General features: G+C 37.0%; 1 non-coding gene across 1 annotated transcript; it reads left to right on the forward strand.

Annotated features, from left to right (window-relative positions):
* Positions 1–19,501: 19,501 nt before the first annotated feature.
* Positions 19,502–19,608, forward strand: LOC139033224 (U6 spliceosomal RNA). The gene has a single exon (XR_011485847.1). It is a non-coding gene; the product is annotated as a U6 spliceosomal RNA (small nuclear RNA).
* The last annotated feature ends 4,316 nt before the right edge of the window (positions 19,609–23,924 follow it).

Raw genomic sequence — 23,924 nt, forward strand, 5'->3', positions numbered from 1 at the left:
GTTTAAGTGCTGCCCTCAATATGTCAACAAATTTAGAAAACTCAGCAGTGGTCACAGGACTGGAAAAATTCAGTTTTCATTCCAATCCCAAAGAAGGGCAATGCCAAAGAATGTTCACACTACCGCACTATTGCACACATTTCACATGATAGCAAAATAATGCTCAAAATTCTCCAAGCTAAGCTTCAAAAGTATGTGAACCAAGAACTCCTAGATGTTCAGGCTGGACTTAGGAAAGGCAAAGGAACCAGAGATCAAATTGCCAATGTCCGTTGGATCATAGAAAAGCAAGAGAATTTCAGACAAACACCTACTTCTGCTTCACTGACTACACTAAAGCCTTTGACTGTGGGGATCACAATAAACCGTGAAAATCCTTAAAGAGATGAGAATACTAGCCTACCTTACATGCCTCCTGCAAAAACTCTACGCAGGTCAAGAAGCAACAGTTAGAACTGGACATGTGAAAAAACTGGTTCAAAATTGGGAAAGGAGTACTTCAAGGCTATATATTGTCACCCTGCTTATTTAACTTTTATACAGAGTACATCATGAAAAATGCCAAGCTGGATGAAGCACAAGCAGTAATCAAGATTTCTGGGAGAGATATCAATAAACTCAGATATGCAGATGACACCACCCTTATGGCAGAAAGCAGAGGCACTAAAGAGCCACTTGATGAAGGTAAAAGGCAAAAATGAAAAAGCTGTCTTAAAACTACACATTCAAAAAATGAAGACCATGGTATTCGGTCCCATCACTTCATGGCAGATAGAAGGGAAAACAATGGAAACATTGACAGACCTTATTTATGTTTTTTTTGGGGGGGAGTGGACTCCAAAATTACTGAAGATGGTGATTGCATCCATAAAATTAAAAGACTCTTGCTCAATGGAAGAAAAGCTATGACAAATATAGTCAGTGTATTAAAAAGCAGAGACATTGCTTTCCTGTCAAATGTCTGTACACTCAGAGCTATGGTTTTTACAATAGTCATGTATGAATGTGAGAATTGGACCATAAATATGACTGAGAGCCAGAGAATTGATGCTTTTGAGCTGTGGTGTTGGAAAAGGCTCTTGAGAGTCCCTTGGACTGCAAGGAGATCAAACCAGTCAACCCTGAAGAAATTAACCCTGAATATTAATTGGAAGGACTGATGCTGAAGCTGAAGCTACAATACTTTGGCTACCTAATGCAAAGAGCTAACTCATTGGAAAAGACCCTGATGCTAGGAAAGATTGAAGGCAGGAGAAAAGTACGACAGAGGATGAGATGGTTGGATGACATGACCTATCAATTGATGTAAGTGGTATTGCAGTCCCATACTATTATGTAGTTTTCTTTATTTTTGTTAACATTTTCTTTACATATTTAGGTGTTTCTATGTTGGGTGCAAAAATGTTTATAACTTTCTAATTATTTTATGAGGCCAGTATTACTCCAATATTAAACCAGACAAAGACACTACAGAAAAAAAAGAAAGAAAGAAAATTATAGGACATTGTACCTGATGAAGGAAAATGCAAAAATCTTCAACAAAATAACATTGAACATTAAAAATCATTTGATAACCTCAATAGAAAAACTGAATTTGTGAAATTCAAAATTCATTCGTGGTTTAAAAAAAAAAAAACACTCTCAACAACATGGATATAGAGAGAACACAACCCAACAAAATAAAAGCCCTATAAAAATCAACAGCCACCATCATACTCAACTGTGAAGGTCTTGTAGGTCTTCATAGAACCGTTCAACTTCAGCTTTTTCAGCATTACTGGTTGGGGCATAGACTTGGATTACCGTGATATTGAATGGTTTGCCTTGGAAATGAACAGAGATCATTCTGTCGTTTTTGAGACTGCAACCAAGTACTGCATTTTGGACTCTTTTGTTGACTAGGAGGGCTACTCTATTTCTTCTAATGGATTCTTGCCCACAGTAGTAGATATAATGGTAATCTGAATTAAATTCGCCCATTCCAGTCCATTTTAGTTCACTGATTCCTAAAATGTCAATGTTCACTCTTGCTATCTCCTGTTTGATCACTTCCAATTTATCTTGATTCATGGACCTAACATTCCCGGTTCCTATGCAATATTGCTCTTCACAATATCAGCTTTACCTCCATTACCAGCCACATCCATAACTGGGCATTGTTTTTGCTTTTACTCTGTCTCTTCATTCTTTTCTGTAGTTATTTCTCCACTCTTCTCCAGTAGCATTTTGAACACCAACCGACCTGGGGTGTTAATCTTTCAGTTTTATTTTTTTATTTTTTTGCCATTTCATGCTGTTCATAGGATTCTCAAGTCAAGAATACTGAAGTGGTTTGCCATTCCCTTCTCCAGTGGACCACGTTTTGTCAGAACTCTCCATCATGACCCATCCATCTCGGGTGGCCCTATATGGCATAGCTAATAGTTACATTGAGTTAGACATGGCTGTGGTCCATGTGATCAGTTTGATTAGCTTTATGTGATTGTGGTTTCATTCTGCCTGCTCTGTGAAAGATAAGGATATGAGGCTTACGGAAGCTTCCTGATGGTAGAGACTGACTGTGGGGGAAATTGTCTTCTTGTGATGGGCGGGGCCATGCTCAGTAAATTTTTAGTCCAATTTTATGTTGATGGACGTGGATCTGTTCCCTCCCTATTATTTGACCTGAGACCAAACTATGCAGGAGATAGTGAAGATAATAATGACCTCTTTCAAATGGTCCTGCACATGCACTGCTGCATTCAGTGCCCTTGACCCTCCTGCAGGACACCACCGACCCACGCCTCTGCCAGAGACTCCTGGACTCTTACAGGCAAGTCCGGGTAAGTCTCTTGTGGGCTCACTGCTCCTTTCTCCTGGCTTCTTATGCACACAAAGTTTTGTTTGTGCCCTCCAAGAGTCTGTTTCCCCAGTCCTGTATAAGTTCTGTAATCAAATCCCACTGGCCTCCAAAGTCAAATTCCCTGGGGATTCTCAGTCCCTTTGCTGGATCCCCAGGTTGGGAAATCTGTTGTGGGTCCTAGAACTTTCTTAACAGTGTGAGAATTTATTTGGTATAATTGTTCTTCACTTTGTGGGTCGTCTGCTTGGTGGCTCTATGGTGGGGTTAAAGGTGACCTCCTCCAAAAGGGCTTATGCCACATGCTCTGTGATCCAGGTTTGTTGCACCCAGAGCCTCTGCCCCTGTGACAGGCCACTGCTGACCTGTATCTCCGCAGGAGACACTCAAAACACTCAGAGGCAAATCTGGCCCAGTCTCTGTGAGGTCTCTGAGTCATTGTGTACACAAGGTTTTGTTTGAACCCTCTGAGCATCTCTGGCAGGTATAGGACTTGATTATTAACACAATTTCACCCCTCCCACCATCTTGCTGGGTCTTCTCCTTTGCCCTTGGATGTGGCATGACTTTTTTTTTTTGGTGGGATCCAACATTCTCCTGTCGATGGTTGTTCAGCAGTGAGTTGTAATTTTGGAGTTTTCGCAGGAGAAGATGAGCACTCATCCTTCTACTCGGCCATCTTGGGTTTCCCCAAGAATTAGTAAATAATTTTAGCAAAATTTCCAAATACAAATTTAATTTCAGAAATGTGTTGCACTTCTATGCACTAAAAACAAACTACAGAATGAGAAATGAAAAAAAATCATTTAAAATTTCATTAAAATAATAAATTACATTGTAATAATTTTAACCAAGGAGATAAAAGACTTGTACTATGAAAACTATAAAATATTGATAAAAGAAATTAAGCAAGACACAAATAAGTGGACTGATATGCCATGTCCATGGATTAGAAGAATCAATATTTTTTAAATGTCCATATTACTTAAGGCAATCTACAGATTTAGTGCAATCCTTAACAAAATACCAGTGGCTTTTTCACAGAACTAGGACAAATTAAAAAAAAAAAATCTGTTGGTAACACAAATACTCTAATAGTAAAAAAAAAAAAAAAAATCTTGAAAGGAAACAAAACTGAAAGTATCACACCCCTTAGTTTCAAACTATACTACAAAGCCATAGTAGTCAAAACAGCATTGTATTTATACAAAAACAGACTCATAGATTAATGAAACAAAATAAAGAGATCAAAAATAAACTGACATTCGTATACTCAATTAATGTATGAGAAAGAAGCAAGGACATACAATGGAAAAGGACAGTCTATTCAATAAATGGCAATGGGAAAACTGATCAGATACATGCAAAAGATTGGAACTGTACCACTTTCTGAAAACATATACAAAACTGGTAAAAAAAAAAAAAAATCACTGAGTGGACAAGTTGATGGAGTGTGAAAAGCCTGAGCTCAGCTTTTCCCACAAACAAAACTAAATGCAACTTTTTGCAGTACAACTATTCATAAGGGCAACCGGAAGACTAGCATAAAAGATATACGGTTAAAAATATAAAGAAAGAACTACAACTAGATGGGTAAGAGTGGCAGAGATGCATTATAGTCAAGACTCATACTCCCAGCTAGCTTATTCACAAAATAAAGGATAATTATAATTGCATACGTTTTCTGCAAGGAGCAAGGGGTCTGAGTCCCACTTTGTGCTCTACAACCCAGGGATTCTAAACCAGGAAAATGAACACCCGGAAAGTTTGGTTTTGAAGACCAGTGAGACATTTTCAGGAGAGCCAGAGGGCTGTGGGAAATAGAGACTCTACTCAAATAATGCACACAAAATCTCACACATGCTGAGAATCAAGTCAGAAGCAATATTTTAAAAGTCTGGAAGTCTGGGTCAGACCCACTTGCTGACCTTGGAGAGCCTCCTAGAGAGGTAGATGGCAATTGAAACTCACCCTGGGGATACAGATGCTGGTAGCAGCCATGTCCCACCACAGCTGGTGCTGGTAAGCATAATTTTAGAATCCTCTTTCTAGCTTATTAATGCCAGAATCCAGTCTCCCCCATCAGTGAATCAGCACCAGTCTTGAAAAGACTTAGGCAGGGTGCTAGCCAAGGGGGATACAGCCTCAAACACCATTAGACTGGCTACCATGAGACATCCTGAGTCCCCAGCCACTACTAGGACATGGCCCTGCACACTAGAGGCCCATATCCTAGACCCAAACACCAGCGGGTTGGAACTACGTTCAGCAACTCTGTGGCCTCCCATAGGTAGCTGTTGGCTTTGACTATATTGACCAGAATTCTGGCCTTTCCCCAGAATCCAGTTTCATACACTAGGGGAAGGGCAAAAGCCCTGGAATTATCTGCCATCTGGCCCCACCCACCACATGACAACGTCAGGATCAGAACTTCCCTGGACAGGCATCCAGCATCACAAGAACTTTGTCCCAATCAACTAGCAGCCAGAAGCCTCCACACAAAGTGGGACCTGGTAAACAACTGGACTAGGGAGCAGCCATGCCTACCATTGTGCCCACAATAGTCATACCATCATGGTAGAAGGGCCCACACAGCCACATAGAGGACACCCCTAGAGAATATAGCTCTAATGACTAGAGATAAGTGGGCTGCTGAGATCCATAGGACATTTCCTCCAAAAGGCCACTTCTCCATGATCAGGAAATGTAAACAATGTACCAAATACATAGCAATAAAAATAATGAAACAAGCAAAACGAGATGACAGAGAAATGTGTTATAAAAAAGGAACAAGATAAAACCCCAAAGGAAGAAATAAACGAAGTAAAAATAAGCAATCAACAAGACAAATTGTTTAGGGTAATGATCATAAAGGTGTTTGAAGAACTTGGGAGAGGAATGGATAAACAGGAAGACATTAGAAATTTTGACAAAGTCTTATAAAGATAAAAAAGAAACGAAGATGATGGATACAACAATTAAAAAGTACACTAGAAAAAATCAACAGTAGATTAGATGATGCAAAGGAATAGATCAGCAAGCTAGAAAGCAGAGTATTGGAAATCACTTAAGCTAAACAGAAAATACAATAATTTAAAAAGTGAGAGAAGTTCAGGAGACTTCTAGGATATCAAACAAACAAACATTTGCATTATAATGTTCCCAGGAAAGAGAGAGAAAGGGAGCAGAGAACATATAATAGACAAGGGTATTTCTAATCTGGGAAAGGAAGCAGAAATTCTGGTCCAAGTAGCACAGAGTCTCAAACAGCATCAACTCAAAGAAGAGCATTGTAGTTAAAATGGCAAAAATTAAAGATAGAGTGACTAATAAATGCAAGGCAGGAAGAACAGCATTACATACAAGTGAACTCCCATAAGGAAATCAACTCTTTTTCAGCATAAACTCTGCAGGCCAGAAAAGAGTGGCACGATATATTTAAAGTGATGCAATAGAAAAACTTACAACCAAGAGTATTCTTCCATGCAAGGCTTCCACTGAGATTTGAAGGAAAAATCAGAAGTTTTAGATAAGCAAAATTTAAGAGTTTAGCACCATAAAACCAGCTGTGGATGAAATGTTAAAAGAAACACTCATTGTGGAAAAGGCCACATGTAGGAACAGAAAAATTATGAAAGAAAAAGATTCATTGGTAAAGGCAAATATGCCATAAAGTTAGTAGATAAACCAGTTATAAAGCTAGTAGGAAGGATAAAAGACAAAAGCGGTGCAATTGTCTATATCCACAAATGGATGTAAATAATATTGCAAACCACACCACCCTTATGGCAGAAAGTGAAGACAAACTAAAAAGCCTCTTGATGAAAGTGAAAGAGGAGAGTGAAAAAGTTTGTTTATAGCTCAACATTAAGAAAACTAAGATCATGGCATCTGGTCCCATCACTTCATGGGGAATAGATGGGGAAACAGTGGAAACAGTGAGATACTTTATTTTGGGGAGCTCCAAAATCACTGCAGATGGGGATTGCAGCCACGAAATTAAAAGACACTTACTCCTTGGAAGGAAAGTAATGACAAACCTAGACAGCGTATTAAAAAGCAGAGATATTACTTTGCCAACAAAGGTCCATCTAGTCAAGGCTGTGGTTTTTCCAGCAGTTATGCATGGATGTGAGAGTTGGACGGTGAAGAAAGCTGAGTGCTGAAGAATTGATGCTTTTGAACTGTGGTGTTGGAGAAGGCTCTTGAGAGTCCCTTGGACTGCAAGGAGATCCAACCAGTCCATCCTAAAGGAGATAAGTCCTGGGTGTTCATTGGAAGGACTGATGTTGAAGCTAAAACTCCAATGCTTTGATCACCTCATGCGAAGAGCTGACTCTTTGGAAAAGACCCTAATGCTGGGAAGGATTGGGGGCAGGAGGAGAAGGGGATGACAGAGGATGAGATGGCTGGATGGCATCACCGACTTGATGGACATGGGTTTGGAAGGACTACGGGAGTGGGTGATGGACAGGGAGGCCTGGCGTGCTGCAATTCATGGGGTCGCAAAGAGTCGGACATGACTGAGTGACTGAATTGAACTGAATGTTGCCAATGGTAAACATCAGTCAGTTCAGTTCAGTCACTCAGTCGTGTCTGACTCTTGGCGACCCCATGAATCACAACACGCCAGGCCTCCCTGTCCATCACCCACTCCAGGACTCTACTCAAACTCATGCCCATCGAGTCGGTGATGCATTCCAGCCATCTTATCCTCTGTTCTCCCCTTCTCCTCCTTCCCCCAATCCCTCCCAGCATCCAGGTCATTTCCAATGAGTCAACTCTGCATGAGGTGGCCCAAGTACCAGACTTTCAGCTTCAGCATCAGTCCTTCCAATGAACATCCAGGACTGATCTCCTTTAGGATAGACTGGTTGGATCCCTTGCAGTCCAAGGAACTCTAAATAGAGTCTTCTCCAACACCACAGTTCAAAAGCATCAGTTCTTCGGCACTCAGCTTTCTTCACAGTCAAACTCTCACATCCATACATGACCACTGGAAAAACCATAGCCTTGACCAGACGTACCTTTTTTGGCAAAGGAATGTCTCCGCTTTTTAATATGCTATCTAGGTTGGTCTTAACTTTCCTTCCAAGAAGTAAGCATCTTTTAATTTCATGGCTGCAGTCACTATCTGCAGTCATTTTGGAGCCTCCAAAAATAAAGTCTGGCACTGTTTCCACTGTCTCCCCATCCATTTTCCATGAGGTGATGGGACCAGATGCCATGATCTTAGTTTTTTGAATGTTAAGCTTTAAGCCAACTTTTTCACTCTCCTCTTTCACTTTCATCAAGAGGCTTTTTAGTTCCTCTTCACTTTGTGCCATAAGGGTGGTGTCACCTGCATATCTGAGGTTATTGATATTTCTCCTGGGAATCTTGATTCCAGCTTGTGCTTCTTCCAGCCCAGCGTTTCTCATGATGTACTCTGCATAAAAGTTAAATAAGCAGGGTGACAACATACAGCCTTGACGTACTCCTTTTCCTATTTGGAACCAGTCTGTTGTCCCATGTCCAGTTCTAACTGTTGCTTCCTGACCTGCATTCAGGTTTCTCAAGAGGCAGGTCAGGTGGTCTGGTATTCCCATCTCTTTCCAAAATTTCCACAGTTTATTGTGATCCACACAGCCGAAGGCTTTGACATAGTCAATAAACAGAAATAGATGCTTTTCTGGAACTCTCTTGCTTTTTAGATCATCCAGCAGATAATAGAGGAGGCCAAAAACCAGGGCTGTTGACATTAATTTAAATGTAAGAGATTAGCAACTTAAATACTATGTATATGTATATATATATATATATATGTGTGTGTGTGTGTGTGTGTGTGTGTATGTATTTATGTATATGTATGGGCTTCCTTGGTGATTCAGATTGTAAAGAATCTGCCTACAGTGCAGGAGACCTGGGTTCAATCCCTGAGTTGGGAAGATCCCTCGAGAAGGGACTGGCTAACCACTCCAATATTTTTGCCTAGAGAATTCCCTCGACAGAAGTGCCTGGAAGGCTATAGTCCATGGAGTCAGAAAGAGTCAGACACAACTGAGCAGTTAACACTAAAGGGATAAATTGGAATTAACACAGAGGACGAGATGGTTGGATGGAATCACTGACTCAATGAACATGAGTCTGATTAAATTCTGGAAGATGGCGAAGAACAGGGAAGCCTGGGATGTGCATTCTATGGGGACACAAAGAATTAAACATGACTGAGCAACTGAAGAACCACAACACAATATTAGTAGCTCTCCACTTGTATCAGTAGAAAAATCATCCAGGTAGAAAATCAATAAGGAACACTGGTTTAAACAACACATTAAACCAGATACATTATATATGTTATATACATCATATATTATTATTACAATACAATATTACATATTGTATATATTTATATGTATATACAATATACATTATATATTATACATTATATATATATGTATATATATAAAATATTATATCCAAATGCAGAAGAATATTTCTCCCAAGTGAACATGAAACATTATACAGTATAGATCATATGATAGGCCACAAAATATGTCATAAGAATTTTAGGAAGGTTGAAGTCATATAAAGCACCTTTTCTGATCACGACACTTTGAAATTAGAAATCAAGTACAAGGGAAAAATGGCAAAAATGACAAATATAAGGAGTCGATGCAAATGGTGACAGCATCCATGAAATTGAAAGATGCTTGCTTCTTGGAAGAAAAGTTATGACCAACCTATGCAGCCTATTAAAAAGCAGAGACATTACTTTACCAACAAAGGTCCATCCATTCAAAGCTATGGTTTTTCCAGTAGTCATGTATGGATGTGAGAGTTGGACTATAAACAAAGCTGAGCTCTGAAGAATTTATGCTTTTGAAGTGTGGTGTTGGAGAAAATTCTTGAGAGTCCCTTGGACTGCAAGTAGATCCAACCAGTCCATCCTAAAGGAAATCATTCCTGAATATTCATTGGAAGGACTGATGCTGAAGCTGACACCCCAATATTTTGGCCACCTGTTGCGAAGAACTGACTCTTTGGAAAAGACCCTGATGCTGGGAAAGATTGAAGGAGGGAAGAGAAGGGGATGACAGAGGATGAGATGGTTGGATGGCATTACCGATTCAATTGACATGAGTTTGAGTAAACTCTGGGAGTTGGTGTTGGACAGGAAGACCTTGTGTGCTGCAGTCCATGGGGTCACAAAGAGTCAGACATAACTGAGTGAATGAACTGAATGGAACTGACTGATTCTAAAAGTATTCCAAAAAATCCAGAGGACAGAATGATTCTGCACTCAGTCTTCAAATCTATCATCATTATTGATTCCAAAATCAGACAAATATATTAACAAAAAAAAAACTTAAGGTCAATATCCATGGTGAAAAATAGATGAAAATTTATTAACAAAATATTTGCAAACTGAATTCAATAATATATCAGAAAATCATATGCAATGATCAAGTGGAGTTTAATGCAGAGATGCAAGATTGGTTCAAAATCCACAAATTAATCAATGGGATGTTACAAATTGAAAAATATAAATCACATTATTATCTCAATAGATGTAGAGAAAGTTAAAAACTTTGGACTAGATTCAACATCCATTTTTTATTTAAAAATGACTCAAAAAAAGTGGGTATAGAGGAAGCCTACTTCAGCTCAACAAAAGGCCATTTATGACAGGCTAAAAGCTACCAGTGAAAAATCTAAAAGTATTTCATTTCCCCTAAGATCAGGAACAAGTCAAGGATATTATTTTTGCTATTTTTTGACATAGTATAAGGAGTTCTAGCTACATAATTCAGAAAAGAAAAAAGAAATCAAATGGATTCAAATTGGAAAATAAGCAAAATTTCCATTGTTTACAGATGACATAATACTATTCATAGAAAATCCTGAAGATGCCATCAAAACACTACTAGAGGTTTTCAATGAATTCGGTAAAGTTGCAAGCTACAATATTAATATACAGAAATCTGCTGCCTTTCTATACAGTAGCAATACAATATCAGAAAGAAAATTAAGAAAAAATCTCATTTGCAAGGACAGAAAAATAGTAAAACACCCACATCTAAAATTAAGAAGGTAAAAAACTGTAGTCAGAAAATTATAAATAAGTATAAAAAATTGAAGATGATAAAATCACTTGAAATGATACACTGGAGCTCATGGACTGAAAGAATTTATGTTCAAATGACACTATTATCTGAAGCAATCTGCAGATTCAATGTAATCTCTATGAAAATAACAATGACAATTTTTACAGAACTAAAATAAATAATTCTAAAATTTGTATGGAAACACAAAGGACTCCAAATACCTAAAACAATATTAAGAACAAAGCAATAGTTATTGCATTCCCTGATTTTAAACTATACTACAAAAACTGTAATAATCAGACAGTATGGTCCTGGCACAAAAATAGACACATAAATCAATGAAACAGAATAGAAAGTACAGAAATAAACTTAAACTTCTTTGGTCAGTTCATCTACAACAAAGGCAGCAACAGTATACAATTGGGAAAGGACAGCTTCTTAATAAATATTGCTGGGAAACCTGAGTAGTTACATACAAAATAATCAAACTGGACTACTTTTTCATAACATGTATGTGTTTAGTCATTAAGTCATATCCAACTCTGTGACCCCATGGACTGTAGCCCACCAGGCTCCTCTGCCCATGGATTTTTCCAGGCAAGAATACTGGCGTAGAATGTCATTTCCTGCTCCAGGGGATCTTCCCAACCCAGGGATCAAACTTGCATCTCCTGTGACTCCTGCATTGGCAGCAGGATTCTTTACCACTGCTCCACCTGGGAAGTCATACATACATAAGTAGATTCAAAATGGATTAAACTTAAATGTAAGATCTGAAACCATAAAAATAGAAGAAAACATAGACAATATGCTCTTTGACATCTGTCTTACCTACACTTTTTTGTATCTGTCTCCTTGGGCAAAGGGAAAAATGTAAAAATAGACAAATAGGACTGCATCAGATCAAAAAGCTTTAACACAGTGAAGGAACTTATGTAGAAGATGAAAAGGCCAACTACTGAGTGGGAGAAGGTATTTGCCAATGATATATTAGACAAGGGTTTAATATCCAAAATATATAGAAAACTCATACAACAACAAAAAAATCAAACAACTCAATTTAAAAAACGGGCAGAGGACCTGAATAGACATTGTTTTCCAAACAGAACATAACACATGGCCAATAGGTACATGAAATGATGCTCAACATCACTCATCATGAGGGAAATGCAGATCAAAATATAATGAAATATCACCTCACATCAGCTAGAATGGCTATTACTAAAATGACAACAAATAACAAGTGTTGGTAAGGACTTGGAGAAAAGGGAACACTCGTGAACACTGGTGGGAATATAAACTGGTGCAGCTATGGTGGAAAACAGTATGGAAACTCAGAACTACCATATAATCCAGAAATCCAAATTCTGAGTATTTATAAAAAAAAAGAATCAAGATTGTAAATTGAAAAGACATATGCACCCCTATATTCAATGCAGCATTATTTATAATGGTTCACTTATGGAAACAACCTAAATGACCATCAAAAATGAGTGAATGAGCACAATGTGGTATATATACAAAATGAAGCATTAGCCATAAAAAATTAAATCTTGCTATTTGTAACAATATGGATGGACCTAGAGGTATTATGCTAAGTGAAATATGCTTGACAGAGAAAGAAAAATATCATATGATTCAATATTTATATGTGGAATGTAAAAGCCAAACAAATGAACATAGTCAAACTGAATCAGAGTCACAGAGAAACAGATGGTTGCTTAGAAAGTGACAGTTGGCACGGGGGGAAGGGAAAAATGGGTAAAAGAGATTAAGAGCTATGAACTTTTAGTTACATAATGCATGAGACATAGGTACCAAATAAATGGTGTGAGGTGCATAGTTAATAATTATGTAATATATTTGTTGATGACAGATGATGGCTAGACTTATTCTGGTAATTATTTTGAAATGTGTAGAAATATCAGATGTACACAAAGTTGTATACCATGTTGTATACCAAGGACTAACACAGTGGTATTGATCAATTATGATTCAATAACTAACCTAGAAAACCATTTATAGAAAAACAAATCAGATTTGTGGCTGTGAGAGACAGGGGGTTCCAAAGAATAGAAAAGAGAAATAAGAAAGCCATCCTAAGTGATCAATGCAAAGAAATAGAGGAAAACAATAGAATGGGAAATATGAGAGAACTCTTCAAGAAAATTAGAGATTCCAAGGGAACAATTCATGCAAAGATGGACAAAATTACGGACAGAAATGGTATGGACCTAGCAGCAGAAGAAGATATTAAGAATACACAGAAGAACTATACAAAGAAGATCTTAATGACTCAGATAACCACAACATTGTGATCACTGACCTAGAGCCAAACATGCTGGAATGTGAAGTCAAGTGGGCCTTAGGAAGCATCACAAGAACAAAGTTAGATGGAATTTCAGTTGAGCTATTTCAAATCCTAAAAGATGATGCTGTGAAAGTGCCAGCAAATTTAGAAAACTCAACACTAGTCACAGGACTGGAAAAGGTTAGTTTTCATTCCAATCCCAAAGAAAAGCAGTGCTAAAAAATGTTCAAACTACCACACAATTACACTCATCTCACATGCTACCAAAGTATTGCTCAAAATTCTCTGAGATAGGCTTCAACAGTACATGACCCATGAACTTCCAAATGTTCAAGCTGGATTTAGAAAGGGCAAAGGAACCAGAGATCAAATTCCCAACATTTGTTGTATCATAGCAAAAGCAGGAGAATTCCGGAAAAATATCTACTTCTGTTTCACTTACTACCCAGAAGCCTTTGACTATGTGGATCACAACAAACTGGAAAATTCGTAAAGAGATGTAAATACCAGACTGCCTTACCTGCCTCCTGAGAAATCTGTATGCAGGTCAAGAAGCAACGGCTGGGACCAAACATGGAACAATGGACTGGTGCAAAATTAGGAAAGGAGTACTTCAAGGCTGTATATTATCATCCTGCTTATTTAACTTACATGCAGAGTACATCATGCAAAATGCCAGGCTGGATGAAACACAAGCTGGAATCAAGATTGCTGGGAGAAATATCAATAACTTCAGATATGCATGTGACACCACTCTTATGCAGAAAGTGAAGAGGAATTAAAGGCATTTTGATGAAAGTGAAAGATAAGAGTGAAAAATCTGGCTTAAAACTCAACATTCAAAAAATGAAGATCATGGTATTTTGTCCCATCACTTCATGCAAATAGATGGGGAAACAATGGAAACAGTGAGAAACTTTATTTTCTTGGGCTCCAAAATTGCTGTGGATGGTGACTGAAGCCTTGAAAATTAAAAGACGCTTGCTCCTTGGAAGAAAAACTATGACCAACCTAGACAGCCTATTAAAAAGCAGAGAGACATTACTTTACCAACAAAGGTCTGTCTAGTCAAAGCTATGGCTTTTCCAGTAGTCATGTATGGATGTGGGAGCTGGACTACAAAGAAAGCTGAGCTCCAAAGAATTGATGCTTTTGAACTGTGGTGTTGGAGAGGACTCTTGAGAGTCCCTTGGACTGCAAAGAGACCCAATCAGTCCATCCTAAAGGAAATCAGTCCTGAATATTCATTGGAAGTACTGATGCTGAAGCTGACACTCCAATACTTTGGCCACCTGACGCAAAGAACTGATTCATTGGAAAACACCCTGATACTGGTAAAGACTGAAGGCAGAAGGAAAAGGGGACGACAGAGGATGAGATGGTTGGATAGCATCACCGACTCAATGAACATGAGTTTGAGTAAACTCCAGGAGTTGGTGTTGGTGTGCTGTAGTCCATGGGGTCACAAAGACGGACATGACTGAGCGAATAAACTGAAATGAATTAAGACAGGGATTTGGGGATTAGATGAAGTTTCACAAATGATACACAGTTCAGTTATAAGAGAAAAGAGTAGTAGTGATGTATTATGCAAGATAATACAGATAACATTAAGACTTCCCTGGTGGCTCAGACGGTAAAGTGTCTGCCTATATTGCGGGAGAACCAGGTTTGATCCCTGGTTGGGAATATCCTCTGGAGAAGGAAATGGCAACAGACTCTAACACTCTTGCCTGGAAAATCCCATGGATGGAAGAGCCTGGCGAGCTACAGACCATGGGGTCACAAAGAGTCAGACAAGACTGAGAGACTTTACTTTCACTTTTCAAAGATAACATCACTGTACATTATAAAGTTTTAATGGAATAAATCCTATGACCTCTCATCAGAGGAAAGTTTTTTTTTCTATTTTTAATGTATCTATATGAGATAATGGGTTGTCACTAAGCCTACTGTGGTAATTATTTAATGATATATGTAAGTTGAATTAATATTGCTTTGCACCTTGAACTTATACAGTACTGTATGTCAATTACATCTCTGTAAAACTGGAAAAATATTAACTCAAAATTGATTAAAAGCTTAAATGTAAGACCTGAAATCATAAACTAGAAGAAAATATAAGAAATACAGCCTTTAAAATAAACTTTAGCATTTTTTTAATCTCTCTTTTTATGGTAAGGCTAGCAAAAGCAAAAATAAACAAACGGACAACATCAAACCAAAACCTTTTGCTTTTTTGAAGGAAACCCCCCCCCAAAAAAATGAAAGACAACTTACTGAATGGGAGAAGTTATTTGCAAATACTATGGCTAACACAGAGTTGATATCCAAAATATATAAACAACTTACAGCCCAATTCAAAATGTCATAGGAAAAAGTATCATAGGATCTAAATATACATTTTTCCAAAGAAGACATGCAGATTGCCAACATGAAAAGATGCTCAACATGACCCATCATCAGGGAAATGTAATCAAAACTACAATGAGGGTCAAAGCCAACCAGAAACTCTGCTAGGCTCAGTTTCCTTATAAATGAATGAAGGATCATAGATCTAGAAGTGCAAAGAGAAGGCATCCAGCCCACACCCTAGCAAATTTCATTTTTCTTCATTCCAAGAACATCAGAGTTATTGGAACCCTTTATCCAGTATTTTGTCTATGTAGAAACTAAGGCCCACAGAAGGAAAGTGGTCTACTCCTGCTCGGTAATTACATACAAACAAATGGTAGATCTAGAAGTTCTTTCATCTCATTTTACAGATCTCATTTCAATTATTTTGATCACTTTTATGATTGATGTATTTTTCAGTAGTTGCATGTACTTTTCAAAATAAAACACCAAAATATTAAAGGCAAAACAGATGTGAAAGGTATGCTTTACTTTATGGAATAGACATTTTCCTGAGAAAAATTTTCCATAAGTCAAATTGCATGCTATTATTGAATTCTATCAAATAATTGAAGATACCTTCTTCTTAGTAATTAATGTTTGGATGCCAACTTAGTAACAAAAATATCAAGTGAACATGTAGTGAATTATATATGAAAATGTAAATTTAAAGACTAAATAATAAAATAACAATATCATAAATAAAATATAAAATTGATTAATAAAAGGCATAAACCATAATAAGTATAACCATTATGTTTTAAAACAGTTTAATAAATTATTAGATGCCAAAGCAGAACGGTTTTCTAAATCATATATTTAAAGGAAAATGTAAAATTCCCATTTATGCATGAATACCCAAAATTTCACAAAAAGTAAATACCAACATTTCATACTGGAAATTGAATTCCCTAGAAAAAGAACCATATGTTAGAAATAAGTATTAATTTGTTTACTGAACCTTTAAGGCTTGTTTATGACTCCCTCTCTATCCCTAGGTAAATATACTCTCTTAGATTAAAACTTCAAGACTTTGTTTGCCCCTTTTGAGAGGGGTTATATTCTAGGAAATCCTTTAATTATTGCTTTTTCTCCTCATATTAGATGAGAGCAGTTGATTATTTTCCATGTGTTTGGATAGTACCTTTATAACTTTCCATGGTGATGCTTTCATAGTTTACTGCAGTTGCCATTAAATGAGTAATTTCCAGGTCAATTTGTGTTTTTCTAGGTTACACTGCACTAGAATTTTAAACAATAAACCATATTTCTCTAGTCCTCCTTCTTTCCCACTATTTAAGGACTTCAAGTTCCTGCCATGTTTATCATTGATTTTTTTTTTTACTTCTTTCCTTAATAATTTTATGCAACATAGTGGTTATAAGTGAAGATTGTAAAGTTAAGAAGGATTTAAGTTGAATCCAGGTTTTACCACCTACTAGCTTTCGACCTTGGGAAAAGTTACTTTCAATTTCATTGGGCCCTAGTTTCCTCACAGCTTAAAAATAACTACTTTATAAGGTTGGTCTGAGGATTAAATGAGATAATATAGATAAAAGCTTTCATTATAGTGCCTGGCACATAAGAAGTACTTAATAAACAAAACATATTTTTAAAAATAGTTAAGAAAAAAGATCTTTGGGCATCCACTAGCTAATATGATTTCTACTCTTTGTTCTAGGATATATTAGACTTTCTTTTCCAATAGTCATGTATGGATGTGAAAGTTGGGCTGTAAAGAAAGCTGAGCACCGAAGAACTGATGCTTTTGAAGTGTGCTGTTGGAGGAGACTCTTGAGAGTCCCTTGGACTGCGAAGAGATCCAACCAATCCATCCTAAAGGAGATCAGTACTGAGTGTTCATTGGAAGGACTGATGTTTAATCTGAAACTCCAATACTTTGGCCACATGATGCGAAGACTGACTAATTTTAAAAGACCCTGATGCTGGGAAAGATTGAAGGCAGGAGGAGAAGTGGACGACAGAGGATGAGATGGTTGGATGGCATCACTGACACAATGGACATGAGTTTGGATAAACTCCAGGAGTTGGTGTTGGACAGGGAGGCCTGGTGAGCTGCAGTCCATGGGATCACAAACAGTTGGGTAAGACTGAGCAGTCATGAACTGAACTGATATCAGATGTTCAAAAGCCAAGCTATATGTAAACAGACATATTCCTTCACCTTTTGGGGTTATAGTTTGTCATACTTAGTATCCTTGCTTCTTCAGAGGTTTTGGTAAAAACAGCTGCTTTATCCTTTATTCATAGTGTCCTTCCTCAAAGACTTAGAAATGAATGCACAAAGACCTGGTGCTTAGGACAAATACAAATGACTTTTGCCACACTGTATTTAGAATCATTCCTTCTCTCTAGTTGAGACATTTTTATTGAGCTAATCTTGTCTTGTTGGCCCTCTCTTAATTTAGGGTGAGCTTCCCCCCCCCCAATAACATTTCTTTATCCTTCACAAAAATGTCCCTAACATTTTGTCCCTAATGTCCCTAGGCTAACCATCTCCAGTAATGGCTGAATCTCAATAGTGAACCCAGGTGTTTGATATTGGAATCTAAAATTGCTAACTCTCCCTCAGTATACATTTTCTCATCTTTCCTTTTAGTAATAGACCCATCCCTAACTTCAGTTGAGTGACCAAGTATCCAACTAGAGGTGATACTTCCTAACCTTACAACTATGTATGACAGCATAACTAACTCCTATCCAATGGGCTGCAAATGGACATGGTGCAACTTCCTGATCATCTTCTTAAAGATTAATCTATTTGCCACTAACCTCATCTTCTTGAAAGAAGAGATTATGGTGACCCAATTTAAGTCATTTAGATGAAGAAAATATTCCAAGAAATGGTGGAGCAACTAAGAGGAAGGTCTATCCCCCAGCTGTTCTATCCCCAGAAAATGTCTCACAGGACAGGTTCATCCCACGCCCCTGCTTGATCTCTGGAGATTTCCCCTAGATAAACCTAAGGATACAAGACTCTTCATCAGTCTGAATCACTCACCTTTGGACAGTTACAGGAGATAAACTTCTGTCTTAATTAACCCTCTTTGGTTTGAAGTCTTTTTGTTTTAATAGCAACTTACTTATATAACCCTAATTAATACAGGATTCTTTAGTTGAGAGTGTAGCTGTATTTTATGTCCTTTAATGCTTAGACAAAGTTACATTGCCTGTCTAAAGGCAACTCTTAACAGGGACCAGGGAAGTGGGAGGCATAATGGCAAAAGGAGAACCTTATGCAAAGGTCAAGGTGATGAATGTATGAACCTTCCCTCTGGGCCATTTCCTAGGGATGGGTCAAATGGAACCTTAATTCAGGATTTCTTCTCTCTGCCCTAGATGTTGCAAAATCAATCAAAGTTAACCAGAAGTCTGTATCCAGTGTGTCACTTACAGTCTTTCAACACAGTCAGTCTACAATAGGATGGCATTGAGAAATCTGTGAGAGAAAAAGTAAAATGGAATTTATACTTTCTCCGTACCCAGTAACTTCTTGTACAAGAACAGCTATATGAAACCAGTACAGAATAGTGTTTAAGGCCACAAAGTCTGAAGCCAGGCAGTCTGTGTTAGAATGCTGACTCTTGCATATTCCAGCTCTGTGATCTTGGACAAGTAACTTTTCTTACCTGAATTTCTACTTCTGCATAATGGACATAATGATGGTATCTGCCTCATAGATTTATTAAATAAACCCACTTAAAATACTTAGAACAATACTCAATATTATTCTATTATACCAACTGAAGTAGGCCTGGGCATACAACTTACAAGCCTGAAATATTCATTGCCTCCTTATTCACCACTGTACCAACTCTTTAGGCACGTGAGAATAAAAAACAAGGACCAGTGCTTGCTTCGGCAGCACATATACTAAAATTGGAAAGATATAGAGAAGATTAGCATGGCCCTTGTGCAAAGATGACATGCAAATTTGTGAGGTGTTCTATATTTTTAGAGACATGTGCATCCCAATGTTCATTGCAGCACTGTTTATAATAGCCAGGACATGGAAGCAACCTAGATGCCCATCAGCAGATGAATGGATAAGGAAGCTGTGGTACATATACACCATGGAATATTACTCAGCCATTAAAAAGAATTCATTTGAATCAGTTCTAATGAGATGGATGAAACTGGAGCCCATTATACAGAGTGAAGTAAGCCAGAAAGATAAAGAACAGTACAGCATACTAACACACACACACACACACACACACACACACACACACACACACACACATATATGGGATTTAGAAAGATGGTAATGATAACCCTATATGCCAAACAGAAAAAGAGACACAGATGTACAGAACAGACTTTTGGACTCTGTGGGAGAAGGCGAGGGTGGGATGTTTCGAGGGAACAGCATCAAAACATGTATATTATCTATAGTGAAACAGATCACCAGCCCAGGTTGGATGCATGAGACAAGTGATCGGGCCTGGTGCACTGGGAAGACCCAGAGGGATAGGGTGGAGAGGGAGGTGGGAAGGGGGATCGGGATGGGGATTACATGTATATCCATGGCTGATTCATGTCAATGTATGACAAAAAACCACTACAATGTTGTAAACTAATTAGCCTCCAACTAGTTAAAATAAATGGGGAAAAAAAAGCAAACAAACAAGGATCAGTCCTCAAAAGTTTGGGCATTTCTTTTACGCTGAGTTCTACCCTGAATGTTCCAACCTCTTTTGGAAAAGTACTGCTACAAAACACAAGAAAGATTTTGGTTTGGGGGATTGGGGTAGATCCTCTTCTATTCTTAGGAGTTTGTGTTGATCCAGAACTATAGCATTGAGGGAGCTGATTGAACTGATCAGTAAATTCAATCTACCAATGTTATTATTTTGCTTATTTGCAATTTGCTCAATTATGAAAAGGATTTCCAGTCAGTTTATAAGAAAATACACTGCTAAAGCAAGAATTTATTATTAGAGTAAAAGGTAGAGAGGATGGGGCTAGTGAAAAGGGAGGACAGAAGAACTAATTATAGCAGAAAACTTCTGATAGCTGTAAGCATCCTAACAGCCAAGACAAAGAGATAAACAGGATATGGGGCATCTTACTAATCAAAGGAAACTACACTCCATCAGGAGAAGTATTATTTCCCCTTTTTGCAGACTCTTTTCAGTATGTCAATTCAATACCATTATGGTGTCCTGAGTAGCAGTTTTAGAAGCAATGTAGAAATAACCTATATATGACTATTTTTATTTATTATTATTTATATTTATATAAATATATTTATATTTATTATATATTTATTATTATATTATTATTATTATTATTATTTATCATTAAAGGCAGAGTTAAATTATAATTCAATGTGAAATCTTATTGGGCACAGAGTACATGGCTTCCTAGAGATACAAAAATAAAGAGTTTAATAAATATTAAGTACCTACTGAACACCAAGTACAGGGCTAAAAAACGTTACTTATTTTTCAAAAAATCCGTCATTCATATTAAATAAGTTGCTCAAGTATACTTTACTAATCTGTTCACTAAAATATTTATTGAGGAACTATCATAAGACTTCCATTTAGTGTTTAACTGAGAAAAAAAAGAATATTTCTTTCTTTTACTTATGTTTTTCCTGAAAAAAAAAATTAGAAGCATCCTAAAACAACTATGCACAAACAATATTTGGCATGAATCACATTTTAAGCATGATATACCTCAGAGTTCTATTTATGGTAATAAGGACACAGCTACGGTTCAGTCTTCTTTTCAGTGTTCTTGATGCATTAGCAATTAAAACTTAATTGCCATTAAAATGGTTTTTATTTTTTCTTATTATTAACATAATGTTTATTTATTATTAAAGGATAATAACAATATATTTATATATAAAAGAGAAAATGAATATCTTCTATAAGCCCTATCTCCACCCTAAAGTAACAGTATAAATTGGTATATGTCATTTCAGTTAATTTTAATGATCTAAAGTGTATATACAAAAATGCACATGTGTATCTTCATTTTTCATAATAGACCATTCTATACTCACAGTTCTCTGTGAAACAAAAATTAATCAAGCTTAAATCCTTTGCTGACCTCTATGCACTTGGGAGCTCCTAGTTAGCATCTGGCAGGTAGTAGGTACTTCATAACTATTAAGTAGCTTAGCAGTCACAGAATCTCCCTCAAATCAAAATAAATAAGCAAAAAGTAAGCTGATAATGGGTTTCCCTTGTGGCTCAGCTGGTAAACAATCTGCCTGCAATGTGGGAAACCTGGGTTTGGTCCCTGGTTTGGGGAGATTCCCTGGAGAAGGGAAAGGCTACCAACTCCAGTATTCTGGCCTGGAGAACTCCATGGACTGTATAGTCCATTGGGTCACAAAGAGTCAGACACGGCTGAGCAACTGTCACTTTCACTTTCAAGTTGATCATAGTTATACGTTTTAAAGGGAGTAGAACAAATATAAAAAGAGCCACAATCTAATAGCATAATCTTTGAAGAAACAGTTCTAGAGAAAGGCAGACCTAATAGCCTCCTTAGAACTTTTGGTGGAGAGAGAAGATAAGTGAACAATACCTTGAAAATTAATAATAAACCTCAATCTGGATATGAAGAAGCAATGGAGTTTGTGTAGGTATACTTCAAATCCCTTGAGAATGGACAACTATCTTTTGTTTCCCTCTATCTCAATATACCAGTAGAGCCCTACAATTTTAATTTTGCCTAACTGGAAATAAAGATAAGGATGGAAAACAGAATGATCATAATCACTAAGAGATGATTAATCCCAGCAATATCTGAGGATTTAGAAGCTCAGAAGGGAAAAGATAAAATAATTAGGACAAAATTGCTTACAGGAATGGACAGGCCAAGGAGAGGATTCATAGAGAGAATGACAATTAACCGGACCCCCCCCCCCATCCCCTGATCTAATAATGCCTAGGCACAACCCATGGTGTGCCATGTTTGGGACATCATGTTTGGGAAAGATAGTGAACATGGTTGTTAGGTAGTGAGGGTGAGGTGGAGAAAATAAACAGCAGGACTCATTATATCTGTTGGAAACAAAGTCCCCAATGCTCTACCCTGAATTATAAATTCATCCAGAGTGAAGTGGCACCCTCCATATATAGGAATACAATACACTGTAGCCCAGGTAGAGTGAACTCAGGTATGGGGGACATATACCAAAATTACAAAAGGGTAAACAGAGTCCAGTTTCTTGAAACAAAATTGTTCGCAATCCCAGCAAAGCTTTTCCACCCTACTTAAACTATTAGGTCACAGAAAAGCAAATGAAATTAACAATACCCAGTCATTGAATGAAAGTTCTGAAGAAAAGCAGACTCAGATAAAGTGGGGTAGAAGTTAAGAATTCACTCATATTGTAACTGAGCAAATATAAGATTTTGATTAGATCATCCACTTTGAATATGTGAACAATCCAAACAAATATTTTGGCAGATATGCAAAAATACTTTACTGCAGCGATTCAAGGAATAAAAGAAAGAATGAAGGAGAGGTACTTCAAGATGATATGACTAATCCACTTTTGGAGAAAATATGGTGCAAATACTGAAAAATACTATCAGTATTTCAAATCAGAAGAAGTAATTACGTTGAATACTAATTCAATGAGATAAGATATCAAAGACTAGATGATAAAAATAACTGAATATGATGAAATGAAGATTCCAGAGCAAATTAAGCAAACTGAGGGCCAAAATAGTAATATCACAGAAGAAAAAGAAAAATTAGAAACAGAAAATGTTTAAACAAAATATATGGGTGAAAGTGTAAAGGAATAGTCTTGAAATAAACCTGGTGAATGCAAGGTTAAACACAGACTCATTAACAAAATTACAGAAAAGTTAGTTGTTTAAGAGGATAAACAATGAATTGCTATAAGCAAAACTTTTGTCCTTGAGGTAGAGTACCCAGGAAAAGAGAATTAAAAAAAAATATGAAAATAAAATCAAAGACTTAATAAATTTCCCAAACTAAAAAAAAAAAGAAAAAGAAAATTGGTTTCATAGACCAAAAGCAGACTATATTTCAGGGGAATAAAGTCAGATTTATAGACATCAATTCACACTCTGATGAAAATATAGAATTTCAGAATAAAATAAGTATTCTTCAGCCATTCAGACAGTGAAACAAGTACAAGCAGCAAATGGTTAATTCTGTAAACTCTTATATGCAGTCATTACAATAAATAACATAACAATAATGAAAGTGATAACAAGGAAATTAAGAAGTATAAACATTCTATTAGGCTAATTTTTAATAGAGGGGGATCGAT

The sequence above is a fragment of the Odocoileus virginianus genome, chromosome X (assembly GCF_023699985.2).
Source record: "Odocoileus virginianus isolate 20LAN1187 ecotype Illinois chromosome X, Ovbor_1.2, whole genome shotgun sequence".
Classification (NCBI taxonomy): Eukaryota; Metazoa; Chordata; class Mammalia; order Artiodactyla; family Cervidae; genus Odocoileus; species Odocoileus virginianus.